At 45.9% G+C, this 14310-nt stretch overlaps 1 protein-coding gene across 8 annotated transcripts in view; it reads left to right on the forward strand.

The window, feature by feature from the left end:
* The first annotated feature begins 741 nt into the window (after window positions 1–741).
* rab27a (RAB27A, member RAS oncogene family) overlaps window positions 742–14310 on the forward strand; it is a 153262-nt gene continuing 139693 nt past the window's right edge. For 5 of the 8 annotated variants that reach the window (XM_038814111.1, XM_038814108.1, XM_038814113.1 and 2 more), the window contains exons 1-2: window positions 742–896; window positions 11444–11498. The gene's annotated coding sequence lies outside the window, so the exon portion shown is untranslated. The remainder of the gene's footprint in view (window positions 897–11443; window positions 11499–14310) is intronic. The other 3 variants (XM_038814114.1, XM_038814115.1, XM_038814118.1) reach the window with 2 other exon arrangements.

Genomic DNA, 14310 nt, shown 5'->3' on the forward strand with positions numbered 1-14310 from the left:
CTGATGCACTCACTACCTTCCTACACCAATTGGAAAGTAAAAACTTATTACCTAATGTTCAAAGAAAATGACAAAAAAAGTGACAGAAATGTTCAAAGAAAATGACAAAAAAAACACGTTTTAATGTCCCGGTGATTTTTCTGCAGGAACTGTGCTGGAGGCAGGTGTGGCACAGTGGTTAGCACTGCTGCCGCACAGCGACAGGGACCCGGGTTCAGTTCTGGCCTCGGATGACTGCGCAGAGATTGCGCCTTCTCCCTGTGTTTGCGTGGATCTCCTCCGGGTGATCTGGTTTCCTCCCACAGTCCAAAGATATGTATCGGCCACAGTAAATTGGTTCAGTGTCCAAAGGTTAGGTGGGGTTACAGGGATAGGGCGGAGTGGGCCTGCATGCGTGTGTGTGTGTGGGGGACGCTCTTTCGGTGGGCTAGGGCAGACTCATGGACCAAACGGCCTCCTTCTGCACTGTAGGGATTCTATGATTTGGCAGCAAATGAGCTGCAAATATATATATAAAAAAGCTGGAAATGTAAATGGTGCCCACTCCAGTGTGACGAAGGAGGGTGAACAGTGAGTGAGCTGCTTGCTGGGGTTCTGCTGCCCTGCAGACTAAAGCTATTGACTCACCAACAAGCAGCCAGAGGCTCAGGCTCATTCAGTGGTTGCTAAGGTACCTGCAGCAGAGAGAGAGGTGGAGCCGTGTGTTACGGGAAGTGATGTTGCATTGACGAAGAAAAACCAGCTCACCGCCGCACCCCCCCCCCCCCCCCTACAAAGAGGAGGATGTAAGAGCAATTGAAGTGCATTTAAATGCAAGTTTTCCTAGCAGTGGTTGTTTCCGCGTGTGACCAGTGAGTGATCCCGACTGAGTGCAGCGGCCAAGTCACCTCAGCAGGGTAAGAGGCGGCGGATTGCCCGGCCAGCGCACAATTGCAAACGTTGACGGCCGGACTTTTGGAGCGTTTGATTTTTATTTTTTGTAAAGGTTTTAATCCAATTTAATGAAGTTTCCCCCGCTCCCCCCCCACCCACACATAATTTGCTGTAAATGTCGAATTCTGTCTTTTTTTTATTTGAGAAGAAAAGTTTTTTGGCCACATCTGTGATTAAAATATAGGAAACTAATCTGAAGATCATCATAAGTTAATTTCTGTCCTGGGGAAAAAAGGAGACGGGTTTGTACTTGTTAAGAATGACGTGGGCTAGGCAATTCTTGTAACCGGACACTTCTCAGTTTATCTCCCAGTCTGTCCCCAGACTCTGGGCAGACCACAGGCAACACTTTAGAAGTTAACATTGCCCGTCCCCCCCCCCCCCCCGAGTGACTTGACCCCCAAACGAGTTCTTGCTGTCTGTGTTAGCTGCAGTTTAGCTCCAATATCCTGGATCATCTCACACCTTTGTTTTTTCTTCAACGAGATTAAGAGGTAACTTCCCAGATGATGCCTAGGTTTTGTACAATCGGCCCTGCATTTTTTGTGTGTGTCTCGCAACAAGACGCTCTGGTGTTCTTCAGTATTTCTCCACAAGTCGCCACATTGCTAAATCGAGTGGCACAGTGGTAACGTTAGCACCAGGGACCTGGGTTCGATTCCAGCCTTAGGTGACTGTGTGTGTGGAGTTTGCACATTCCCCCCTTTCTGCGTGCGTTTCCTCCGGGTGCTCTGGTTTCCTCGCAGAGTCCAGAAGATATGCAGGTTAGCTGGGGTTATGGAGTTGGGGCAGGAGAGTGGGACTAGGTAGGGTGCTCCTTTCAGAGGGTCGGTGCAGACTCGATGGGCTGAATGGCCTCCTTCTGTCCTATAGGGATTCTATGGCACCTGGGTGGCCAGGCCAACACCCCTGATGACACATTTATGACTTCACTGGTCCAAAAGATGTGGCATGTTCTTAATAGAACAGTACAGCACAGAACAGGCCCTTCGGCCCTCGATGTTGTGCCGAGCAATGATCACCCTACTCAAACCCATATATCCACCCTATACCCGTAACCCAACAACTCCCCCCCCCATTAACCTTACTCTTAGGACACTACGGGCAATTTAGCATGGCCAATCCACCTAACCCGCACATCTTTAGACTGTGGGAGGAAACCGGAGCACCCGGAGGAAACCCACGCACACAAGGGGAGGACGTGCAGAATCCGCACAGACAGTGACCCAGCCGGGAATGTCTGCAGCATATCTGCAATATTCGGCCAACTGTCCATTTATTGTGTTTGAAGAAGAACAGGTAAGGGGCTATTTGGCATCTTCTTGAATTCTGTGGGATTTGCTATGCTCTCTGTAAGTATGATGAGGTGGTGGCGTAATGATATTATCACTGGACTAATAATCCAGAGACCCAGAGCACTATCTGGGAACAATTCCACCACTGCAGATGGTTAAATGTGAATTGACTAAAAAGTCTAGTGATGACCATGAAGCTATTGTTGTAAAAACCCATCTGGTTCTGTACTGTCCCTTTTAGGGAAGGAAATCTGCCTTCTGGTCTGGCCTATATGTGACTCCAGACCCACAGCAATGTGGTTGACTCTTAACTGCCCCTAGGGATGGGCAATAAATGCTGGCACAGCCTGTGACGGCCACGTCCCATGAACCAAAAAGAAAAGTTAAGGTGGTTATGTGGAAGTTTGTAACTTGGTTTGATGTGAATAACTTTCCTATAATAACATAGGCTTGGGACACCATTGAAGATCCCACTGAAGTAATGTATTGTTCTGTTACGTAGCTACTGGGGGTGGGGTGGCGAGGGTCTGGTTTGTATAAGATCTAGGTGTCTCCTTTTTCTGATATTTCAACCATCATAACAATAGGCCAGGCTTGACGGACTGTCACTTTCATAAACTTAATTCCTGTTTATTCCAAAAATCTGCATTAACTGCTCATCGCTGAATCTGAAACTCCTGTGAAGCAGTGTCAAAGCTGTTTAACGTGCACATTGGATCAATTTAAGAAGTTGGGTTGGTAATAATCCCCACAGACTGTGTGCAGCAGAGAGACTTTCACAGATGTCAGTCAGTGTTGGAACAAATTTTCATTTCTGTCCAAAGAGGGTTCGATGCAGGAAACCAACATTAACCGCCTTTTGTGCCAGCATGCTTTTTACACTGGCTCCCGATATCTACAATGCAGACCACGGAAACACATTAATTCAAACAGTTATTGCGATGACTGTGGCCCTCTGGCTGTGGGTGAATGAGAACATCTCTGTTCCTGTCGCTGGCTTCTCAGCGACTGTGTCACAACAGGTAAGCAGGCTGTTATTACTCATTAACAGCTCACTTGCCTTGCACCACTCCATATGATGTGCTTAAATTTTTTATTATAATTGCCCTCCCACATTGACACAACCAGCCCAACCCCGTAGGTGCCACCTATACTGCTCCTTGGGGAAGCTGGAGTACATGTGCCAATTAATTCTGGATTAAAATCCATGTCTACTTATTTGCTCTCCTCTGAAAGAGCAGGGAGGTTGTATTAAGAGTAGATGGGTTCAGATTCCCTGGCATTGATTGATCGATGATTTTTTAAAAATAGGTTGTTGGGCTGTGGACAAGGTTGCATTGATTGTCCATGCCAAGTTTCCCTTGAAAAGGTGTTGATCAGCAACTACCTGGAACTGCTGGTAGAGTTTTTTTATTTAAAAAAACATGAGTGGCTTGTGGAGCCGCCACCAGAGCTTTTGAGGCAACTAACTAGCCTGGGATTGGTGGTGGGGTGGTGGTTGGGGGGGGGGGGGGGGGGGGGTAGAGGTTGCATGTTGGCCAGACTGCTGTCCTTGTGCTACAGAACTTCAGTTAGAAATTTTACTTTATGACAAAATGGCAACTTTCTTGGTCATTTTTGGTTTCCTGGTGTTCAGGAATGCAAATGAATTATTTGTTTTTGCAAAGGAAGTGTAATTTGAACTGGTTGGGGTAGAAGTGCACCTGGGGCCCTTGTCACAGAATCATAGAATTGTTATGGCACAGGAGGAGGCCATTCAGCCCATCGTGTCTGCACTGGCTCTCCATATGTATGAGGCCTCATCAATACTTTCTTTTTTGTGTTGAGCTGCTGGTGCCTGTTACCTTCCAGTGTCTTGAAGATGACTAATGTCAGGCCATTTGCCATGCTACTGGCAGCCGGAAGGTAAGTCCTGGGGAGACGGACAGGGCTGCCATATATTTTTTTAAATTTAGATTACCCAATTATTTTTTCCAATTAAGGAGCAATTTAATGTGGCCAATCCACCTACCCTGCACATTTTTGGGTTGTGGGGGCGAAACCCACACAGACACGGGGAGAATGTGCAAACTCCACACGGACAGTGACCCAGAGCCGGGATCGAACCTGGGACCTCAGCGCCGTGAGGCGGTTGTGCTAACCACTAGGCCACCGTGCTGCCCTTCGAATTATATTTTGATGAAAGTCTGAAAAATGGATGCGACGAGGTACAATTACTGCCCTGCTATTATTTGGGTTGTTAGTTAAGTTCCACATTACACTCCCACCATGTTACTATATCCAATGTCCAAGCCCACTCTGCCAATCTGAAGCTGGTGTTCACACATTCCTGCTAACTGGATGGTGATGGATCCTTCTCCCTTTCGTTGGCTGCTGCAACTATGAAAAAGATGGCGGGAATGTTCATGATTGGTTGTTGATTTTAAGATTTTGGTTTCCGTGCAACCTGTGGCTGACCATAATTTAAAGAATGCAAATGATGGTGTTCAAAGGGTGTATTTTAATTACTTCTTCCTTGCCGTACAAATAGTGGGCGTGATCTCCCCGGATGGGAACAGAGTCCCAGAGTGTACGCGATTAGCTGGGTGTTTCCTGGCACTCGGACTGCTGAGAAGCACCACGCTATCGAGCAGCCGATGTGTAAATCGGGGGCCTCAGTGGGGAACGTGCGGCTGAGGCTGCACTTAGTCCCATTTTCTGCACAGAGGAACTCCGCTCGACGGAGTGATCAGGCTTAAATGGCGCCCTGATATCTCTTCCCACCGCCCACCCCCCACCACCACCATGCTGTCTCACTCTAGAACATAGAACAGTACAGCACAGAACAGGCCCTTCGGCCCTCAATGTTGTGCCGAGCAATGATCACCCCACTCAAACCCACGTATCCACCCTCTACCCATAACCCAACAACCCCCCCCTTAACCTTACTTTTTAGGACACTATGGGCAATTTAGCATGGCCAATCCACCTAACCCGCACATCTTTGGACTGTGGGAGGAAACCGGAGCACCCGGAGGAAACCCATGCACACACGGGGAGGACGTGCAGACTCCACACAGACAGTAACCCAGCTGGGAATCGAACCTGGGACCCTGGAGCTGTGAAGCATTTATGCTAACCACCATGCTACCGTGCTGCCCATGCCCACTCTAATATGCACATTTGCCAGAAAGTGATCCTCTTCACAATGTGTGGAATTCACATTGTGACGTCTTGTGCGATTCCATTGGATATTTCGAGGTGTGGTGAACTGGGTTGACACTGGAAGAGGGATCTACTGGCTGCGCCGCACTGCTTTTCGGGGACAAGCTGGCTGGTACGTCTCGCTCAGTATGTTTTCTAAACTGGTTAAAATCTCTCCGCTGAGTGGATATTGTGGAGTTGAAATCAGCTTGAGGCTCCGTCAGTCGGTGGCTAGATAGTAAATCATACCTTCCTCTGCTATTCTTGCTGCTGATTTGGGAAGTATTTTAGCTGGGAATAGCGACAGAGTATTGCTCCTTGCACCCCCTTATAGAGTTTGGAGATCCCAAAACGGTGATACTTCAGACCAGCGCAAGATGACCCCATGCTTTAATAGTTACTTCTTCCAGCAGTAAAGGAACTTCTTCCAGCAGTAAAGGAGGAAAGTGGATGGGAACAATACATATTATTGATGCCTTTGCCAATGCACAGGTTGAACAAGTGGTTGTTTCTGCAGCATATCAGTTTTCAGCTCCATGCTTACCATTTTTGCCGTGGCATTTCCTCACAAATATAGGATCATTAAGAATGAAGGATACATTTTATTAAATATCATAGATGGATTGGATTGGATTTGTTTATTGTCACGTGTACCGAGGTACAGTGAAAAGTATTTTTCTGCGAGCAGCTCAACAGATCATTAAGTACATGGAAAGAAAAGGAAATAAAAGAAAATGCATAATAGGGCAACACACGGTATACAATGTAACTACATAAGCACCGGCATCAGATGAAGCATACAGGGTGTAGTGCTAATTAGGTCAGTCCATAAGAGGGTCATTTAGGAGTCTGCTAGCAGTGGGGAAGAAGTAGTTTTTGAGTCTGTGCGTGTTCTCAGACCTCTGTATCTCCTGCCCGATGGAAGAAGTTGGAAGTGAGTAAGTAAGCTGGGTGGAAGGGGTCTTTGATTATGCTGCCCACGATGGGTAAATGAGTGGGAGCCAATTTTTCCCCACTGAAATCCCTGGCCTGTCCCAGAGGTTTATCTCCAATATCTACAGCTCTCCATGAACGATGAGCAAGTGCGAATTGTTTTGGCTGCAACAAAGAATTTGCCTGAGAAAGCAGAATTCTGGTGAAATTTTCCCAATTTACTGTTGCTTCAGTGGATTCAGTCTGAGATTTTTCATAGTGGAGAAGTGGCAGTGTGTATTGAGGTGTGCATTATCACACGCAATGGGCACCTAACTGGAAAAGCTAATGAAGTGCTGGACTCATTTACTCTACATTGGATGCTGCTGTTGCTGTATCTGATGAAATTATCCTTGATACCAGCAAACTGAAATGGGTGTGTTTTGTTCTTGAGCACGACACATTCATTTGAGAAGCAAGAATTTCTATTTTAAAGGATACTGAAGTTTGCTTTCTGTGAAATGCTCAAGAGCAGAGATTATTTTAATAGACAATTGTATTGGATCTGTGCACACGCTCCTGGTACTTCTTGAGTCATCACCTTTTCATTCTTGGAAAAAATGCAACCTTGAAAATGTCAGCAACTGAGTCACTTCAGAAATGAGAGTTGTTTGTAGGGGGTGCTGAGGTGGGTGTTGGAGAGGAAAATGTTTTGCATGCAGTGTGATGGCCGAAGCAGGCTTCAGGGGAAGTGCGTTTGATGAAACATGGAGTTGGGCAAGCGCAGAGTCTCCCACTGTTGGCTGGCATTCCCACCATGGTACCAACTCCTGGTTGTTTTCCCAGGAGGCTGGGTGTCTACCTGCCCACAAGTGGTCCACGGCTTGTTAACTTGATCAAAGGGGTAGCAGGGGCAGCAGGGTAGCATGGTGGTTAGCATAAATGCTTCACAGCTCCAGGGTCCCAGGTTCGATTCCCGGCTGGGTCACTGTCTGTGTGGAGTCTGCACGTCCTCCCCCTGTGTGCGTGGGTTTCCTCCGGGTGCTCCGGTTTCCTCCCACAGTCCAAAAGATGTGGGGGTTAGGTGGATTGGCCATGCTAAATTGCCCGTAGTGTCCTAATAAAAAAAGTAAGGTTAAGGGGGGGTTGTTGGGTTACGGGTATAGGGTGGATACGTGGGTTTGAGTAGGGTGATCATGGCTCGGCACAACATTGAGGGCCGAAGGGCCTGTTCTGTGCTGTACTGTTCTATGTTCTAAAAGGGTCACTTGAGGTCATTTACATAAAATTTACAGTGCGGAAGGAAGCATTTCAGCCCACCGAGTCTGCACCGGCCCTTGGAAAGAGCACCCCAGCCCACACCTCCACCCTATCCCTATAACCCAGTAACCCCACCTAACTATTTTGGACATTAAGCACAATTCATGGCCAATCCACCTAACCTGCACATCTTTGTTGGAGGAAACCAGAGCACCCGGAGAAAACCCACGCAGTCACGGGGAGAACGTGCAAACTCCATAAAGACAGCGACCCAAGCCATAATCAAACCTGGGACCCTGGTGCTGTGAAGCAACAGTGCTAACCACTGTGTAACCATGCTCAGCAATAATACTCTTTATTAGTGTCACAAGTAGACTTACATTAACACTGCAATTAAGTTACTGTGAAAATCCCCTAGTCGCCACATTCCGGCGCCTGTTCAGGTACACTAGGGAGAATTCAGAATGTCCAATTCACCTAACAAGCATGTCTTTTGGGACTTGTGGGAGCAAACCGCAGCGCCCGGAGGAAACCCACGCAAACACGGGGAGAACTTGCGGACTCCGCACCCACAGAGACCCAAGCTGGGAATCGAACATGGGACCCTGGCGCTGTCGAGCAACAGTGCTAACCACTGTGCTACCGTGCCGCTGTTATTGATCAGAGGCCTCATGGAGTTTTTCTGTGAGCCGTAAGGTGGCTCACAGATGGGTGGGGGAGGAAAAATCAGAGCTCCCAAGATCACTTGTCAGGGTGCCCACCCATCCCTTCCTCCACCTCACCGACAGTTACCATACCTACTTGGCCACAGCGGCAATGCTGCTGAAGGCTTTCCCCTCCGCAATGGTGGTCCATCAGCTGCTGTCATTCCTTGATGAGTGCACCCTCTTTCTCACTCAGCCTAAACTGCAGGCTTCAACTCCTGCAGTACTGAAGGGTCTTCCATTGATTGCTGAGCATGCCCTCTTGCCACAAATTGGTCAATCCTGATAAAATGGTGTCTGTCTGTCAGGCGAACTGTTCCAGCCACGGCGTGGGGTTGCGACCTGCATTTGCTGATGCCGGGTTCCTGACCTCCTGTGCTTGGTGTGGAGTTTCGATTTTGCAGTGGAATTTCATACCGAGTCCTCAACCCTGCTCGCTGTGTAAGTGCTGGTTTGTTCAAACCGTCTATTTAGTTGGGGATGTGCAGCGCCGGAGGCAGTAATGTCGCCTTGTTCACTTTTTAGAATGGCAGCAGTAGCAGAGATGTAAAGGGGCCACTGAGAGTCAGGTGAAGCTGGCGGGAGAGCTTTATTCTCTCTCTGGAACAATAGGGCTGTGCATACAAATCTTATCTTGCCTAATGCAGTTTATTTACACATCCTGGTAAATACTTGTATTGGCTAACAAAATAACGAGAAGAATATCAGGAAACTGGGGGTTATCATTTGCTGAATGATATGTGCTGTACAAATATTTTCACACTGGGGGAAAAGTGACTGCCCACCTGAACCACTATAGTCACAAGGGTACCTGTGCAAATAAGCTTACTTTGGGAACAAGGAATATAATTCATGCTGCTGTTCTGTTTAAGACATCCAAATATCCAGCATATTGACTGGACTGTATAAGGACCGTCATCCATGGTTCTTGCCTTCTGTAGTTGCTGGACGATGGGAATTGATGCATGGATGTGGTATTCATTTAATTCACTATTTTTATTAGGTCGTGTATGACTATGAGCTTTCCTGTCCTATGTATGGATCCTGGTCAGCATGTTGACTTTGCATGCAAATATATTTTTTCTAATTTTCAGCATGGGTTCCATTCGTATCACTCCTGCCTCTAGATCGCAAGATTCTGGGTTCAAGTCTCACTCCCAAGTCTCGAGTGCAAGAAACGCGAGCTGATGCTCGGTGCTGAGAGTTATGCCTGGTGTCCTGGCCAATATTGATTCCTCATTCGCACCGCATTTGGGGGTCGGTTAGCTCAGTTGGCTGGACGTCTGGTGATGGACAGCAACCAGCGCGGGTTCAATTCCCATACCGGCTGCGATTATTCATGAAGGCCTCAACCTTGCCCCTCACCCGAGGTGTGGTGACTCTCTGGTTAAATCACCACCCAGGCGGCTCTCAAAAGGGTCCTCTGGGACTGTGCCGACATTTATTTTAAAACAAAAGACACAGATGTACCTGGCCATTGTCACCTTGCAGGTTGTGTAAGTATGTTGTGTGCTAACTTACTGCTGTGTTTCCTACACGATAAAAACGGCTGCAGTTCAAATATTAGGCGATTTGAAACATCTGCCACATGCAATTTTTAAAGAAATGCAAGTTTTGAAGAAAACCACGACAACATTTTGCTAGAATTTCAAGCAACTTTGAAAACAATATAGAAAGTCAGTTCTACTTTAAAAATTCCACGCCCCCCACCCCTCCCACTTCAAGAAAGTGCTTCTCTGCATTATTCGCCTGAACAAGGAGAAGCATTTTAGCTGCAAATGGCTGCTGTTAGTGACAGTGAGCCCAATTGTAGGGAATTCTTGCTGCAGAGAAAGGCAGACTATCTGTCGGAATTAGGCCAAACTTGTCTTGGGATTTATGTCGCAACTTTTGTGACTTTGGAGCGCTCGAGAACACTTCCATGGCAGGTAGGTGAAGCACTCCCTTTGATGTGTAGCCACTGCTGCAATTTTGGAAACGTGGCAACCAAGCTCTCACAGACATGTCCGCCTGTTGATATGACCGAAGGATACATATTGGACAGGGCACCAGGAAAACTCTTGTGATCGTCTTTTGAAACCGTGCCAAAGAAAATTATTGGGCTTAGGGTCTTTACAAACATGAAATGGCTTCTTACAGAACCTGGACCACTTTTACTTTAGTCATAAGTAAACAAATAGGTTGGAGTTCTGAGGGGGGCCTTGTTTCTGATCATTCTGCCGTTATAGTTTCCAGATTTAAAAAAAAACAAGTGGGATTTATTTTACCACTTGGCACACGGGCTTTGGGCTAATGTATTTGTCGTGTTTGAAGACTGCAGCGTTATCAGCTATTTACTCTTCCCTTCAGTTTAACACTTCCAGCTCCACACAATGACTCATGCTATATCCTGTTAGAATGTTTTCTTTCAGAAGCAGCAAGCTTCGGACTGAATTCACGCCTTTATCCCTCATCTCAACTTTGTAATTCTGTACGTTGATTTGGAGGTATTGCTTGTATGGCGACCAATGTGGAACCTTGGACAATATTGTGGACCTGAATGAACATTTAAAGGAAAACAATATTCCATAGAATTCCTACAGGATAGAAGGAGACCATTCGGCCCATCGAGTCGGCACCAACTCTCTGAAAGAGTACCTCACCCAGTCCCAATTTCTCCCTTCCTATCCCCTGTAACCCCAACTAACCCACATATCTCTTTGGGCACTAAAGGGCAATTTAGCATGGCTAATTCACCTAACCTACAAATCTTTGGGCTTTGGGAGGAAACTGGTGCAGATGCAATGAGAAGGTACAATCTCCACACAGTCACCCAAGGCCAGAATTGAACCCGGGTCCCGAGAGCTGTGAGGCAGCAGTGCCAACCTCATCTTTTTTAACTTTTTGATGTTCACCATCATCTTTTCACTTTCGTAGAAAGACCACATGCCCATAAAAAGAAGCAATTGGTAGTTTAGCATCGCAACCAAAAGTAATCTCTGGCTTCCTTTCAGCTTTTAGTTGACAATCTGTACAAAATGGCTCCATCACTTTGGGGATTTCTTCAATTCCAGATTTTCAGGATTGTGTTATGTGGAGAAAGCATTGGGGAAAGGAAGCGATGAAGGGAAGGGGCTTTCGGATGTTAGCTTCACTGTCCTACTGTTTTTTTTCCAGATCTTTTGTCCCTGGGTCTGGTCTTCACCAGAGAGAGCCTTCCAGTGCTGATCAGGTAATTCTGCCCACTCTCCATTTTCCCTCCGGTATCTGTGAATTGATTTAGGTGACTTTGTTTGCTATGGCAACATTGGACAATGAGTGAAATGATACCTTATCTTAAAAAAAAGAGTTGTTCAGTGATGTGACATTTTGCTTTTATACAGAAAGACTAACTCCCTGAAAGGGATTTCCTGAGGTGACTGATTATTTTTTTGTTGTGTAAATGAATACAAATCCGAATGACCAGAATTGCTAAAGTTAATAAATGAATAAAAAGAGAAAGACTTGCATTTATATAGCACTTTTCACAACCAGTGGATGTCAAAATGGAATCCTTACAGTGCAGAAGGAGGCCATTCGGCTCATTGAGTCTGCACCGACACTCCGAAGAAGCATCCCAACCCAGGTCCTATCCCCATAACCCAACCCAACCAAACTGTTTGACACTAAGGGTCAATTTAGTGTGAAAAGAAAATCACCTAACCTGCCAATGTTTGGACTGTGGGAGGAAAATGGAGCACCCGGAGGAAACCCACGCAGAATGTGCAAACTCTGCACAGACAGTTGCCCAAGGTTGGAATCGAACCCAGGTCCCTGGTGCTGTGAGGCAGCAGTGCCAGCCAATGTGCTGCTCTTTTAAACCCTGTTGCAGCCAATTAATTACTTTTGGAATGTAATTACGCCTACTGCGGCAACTAATTTTGCAAATAGCAAGTTCCCACAAAAAGCAAAGTGGTAATGACTAGTTTTTGGTAATATTAATTGAGGGATAAGGGGCGGCACAGTAGCACAGGGGCAGAATGGCAGCATAGTGGGTAGCACTACTGCTTCACTGCTCCAGGTTCTCAGGTTCGATTCCCGGCTTGGGCCACTGTTTGTGCAGAGTCTGCATGTTCTCCCTGTGTCTGCTTGGGTTTCCTACAGGTGCTCCGGTTTCCTCCCACAAGCCCCGAAAGACATGCTTGTTAGGTGAATTGGACATTCTGAATTCTCCTGTGTACTTGAATTGGCGCTGGAATGTGACGACTAGGGGATTTTCACAGTAACTTAATTTCAGTTTTAAGGTAAGCCTACTTGGGCCAATAATAAAGATTACATCAATATTGGCCAGGTGCTATTACTCCTGCTGTTCTTTAAAATAATACCTTGAGATCTTTTACATTCACCGCGCAAACAGATTCGACTTTGCGTGTCATGGAAATGTTGTCCGAAAGATGGACCGTGTAGCAGTGCAGCACTCCCTTGATATTGCACTGAAATCCCTGCCTTGATTTTTGTGGTGGAATGGAACTTGAACTTGGAGCCAAATGAAGATTTCCCTCATTGGTTCAAATATATGTCGCAATGCTCCCATATGCTCCAACCATTAACTGATCTAAAATGTACACAAAACCATTGGACTCAATATCTCTAATTTAACACGGTGGCGCAGTGGGTAAACCCTGTTGCCTCACGGCGCCGAGGTCCCAGGTTCCATCCCGGCTCTGGGTCACTGTCCGTGTGGAGTATGCACATTCTCCCCCTGTCTGCGTGGGTTTCGCCCCCACAACCCAAAGATGTGCAGGGTAGGTGGATTGGCCACGCTAAATTGTCCCTTAATTGGTAAAAATGAATTGGGTACTCTAAATTTATTAAAAATTATATCTTTAATATATTATACAAGTAAATTTGACTTCTGAACTAAATATTCTTTCAATATTCACACTCCCTAAGCAAAGCACCTTTTGCATTCTGCAGTGCAGCATTCCAGTGATATTTATTTTAAGCTTGTTTGGGATTTTAAAAAGAAAATCTGTGTTGTTATCTCTAGTGCTCACTCTGCAATGTAAATCAGCTTGATGAGGTATCCAAGAACTGAGTCAGATCACACGATTAACCAGTCTATTAACTCTAAAATGATAAAACTTGTCAGAGTATTTATAACCTGTTCCATTAACTGCGGCCTTAAACCTTTCGTTTAACCTTTTTTGGAAGAGTTCTGGCGTGTGGGCACTGCAAGCAACAATGTGAGAGTGTTGCAATTATTTACTTTCCAGTTATGATGTAGTAATTTAACTACCCACAAGGTCGTGTCACCCCAGTGAAAATACACAGCAATTAACGGCTAGCAGCAATTGTTTCTTTTTCCGGGATTCATTCAGCACTACATCTCCTGCATTTAATTGGATAGTTGCTTCAGTAGGCTCTAAGCAGTAACTAGGTTAAGTGACTTTTCCCGCAAGTATAAACATAACTTTATTGCAATGCTCCTCTTGGGGTTAAGCGGTAATGTGGTCCTATTGCTACTTGTCACTGGACTAACAATCCGGAGACCTGGGGCATCGCTGTGGGGTTCAAATTCCACCACTACTGATGGTGAAATTTGAATTCAATAAAAATCTGGAATTGAAATTCTAAAACGTTATCATAAAACTATTGTCGATTGTTGTATAAACCTATCTGGTTCATTAATGCCCTTTAGGGAAGGAATTCTGTCATCCTTGCCCGGTCTGACCTCTGTGCGTCTGCAGACCCACACAACAATGCGGTTGACTCTTAAAATGCCCTCTTGAGATGATCTGGCAAAGGCACCCAGTTCAAAGGCGATTGGTAATAAATGCTGGCGCAGCCAGCGATGTCCACATCCCCATATCTTATTTAAAAATGGTTAATCAACAGTTTTTACACTGGGAATGATGCGGTCTTTGACTTGTTCTGCAAAATTGACTTGTTTTCATTTCTAAAGAGCTTTAGCGCATTACTTTGAGGCGACAGAAGGTTGTTAGATGATCAGTGGATTTGGTACCAAATTATGATTTTAAAAAAAAAGTTACATTTACTGTATT

Source organism: Scyliorhinus canicula, chromosome 12, assembly GCF_902713615.1.
Source record: "Scyliorhinus canicula chromosome 12, sScyCan1.1, whole genome shotgun sequence".
NCBI lineage: Eukaryota > Metazoa > Chordata > Chondrichthyes > Carcharhiniformes > Scyliorhinidae > Scyliorhinus > Scyliorhinus canicula.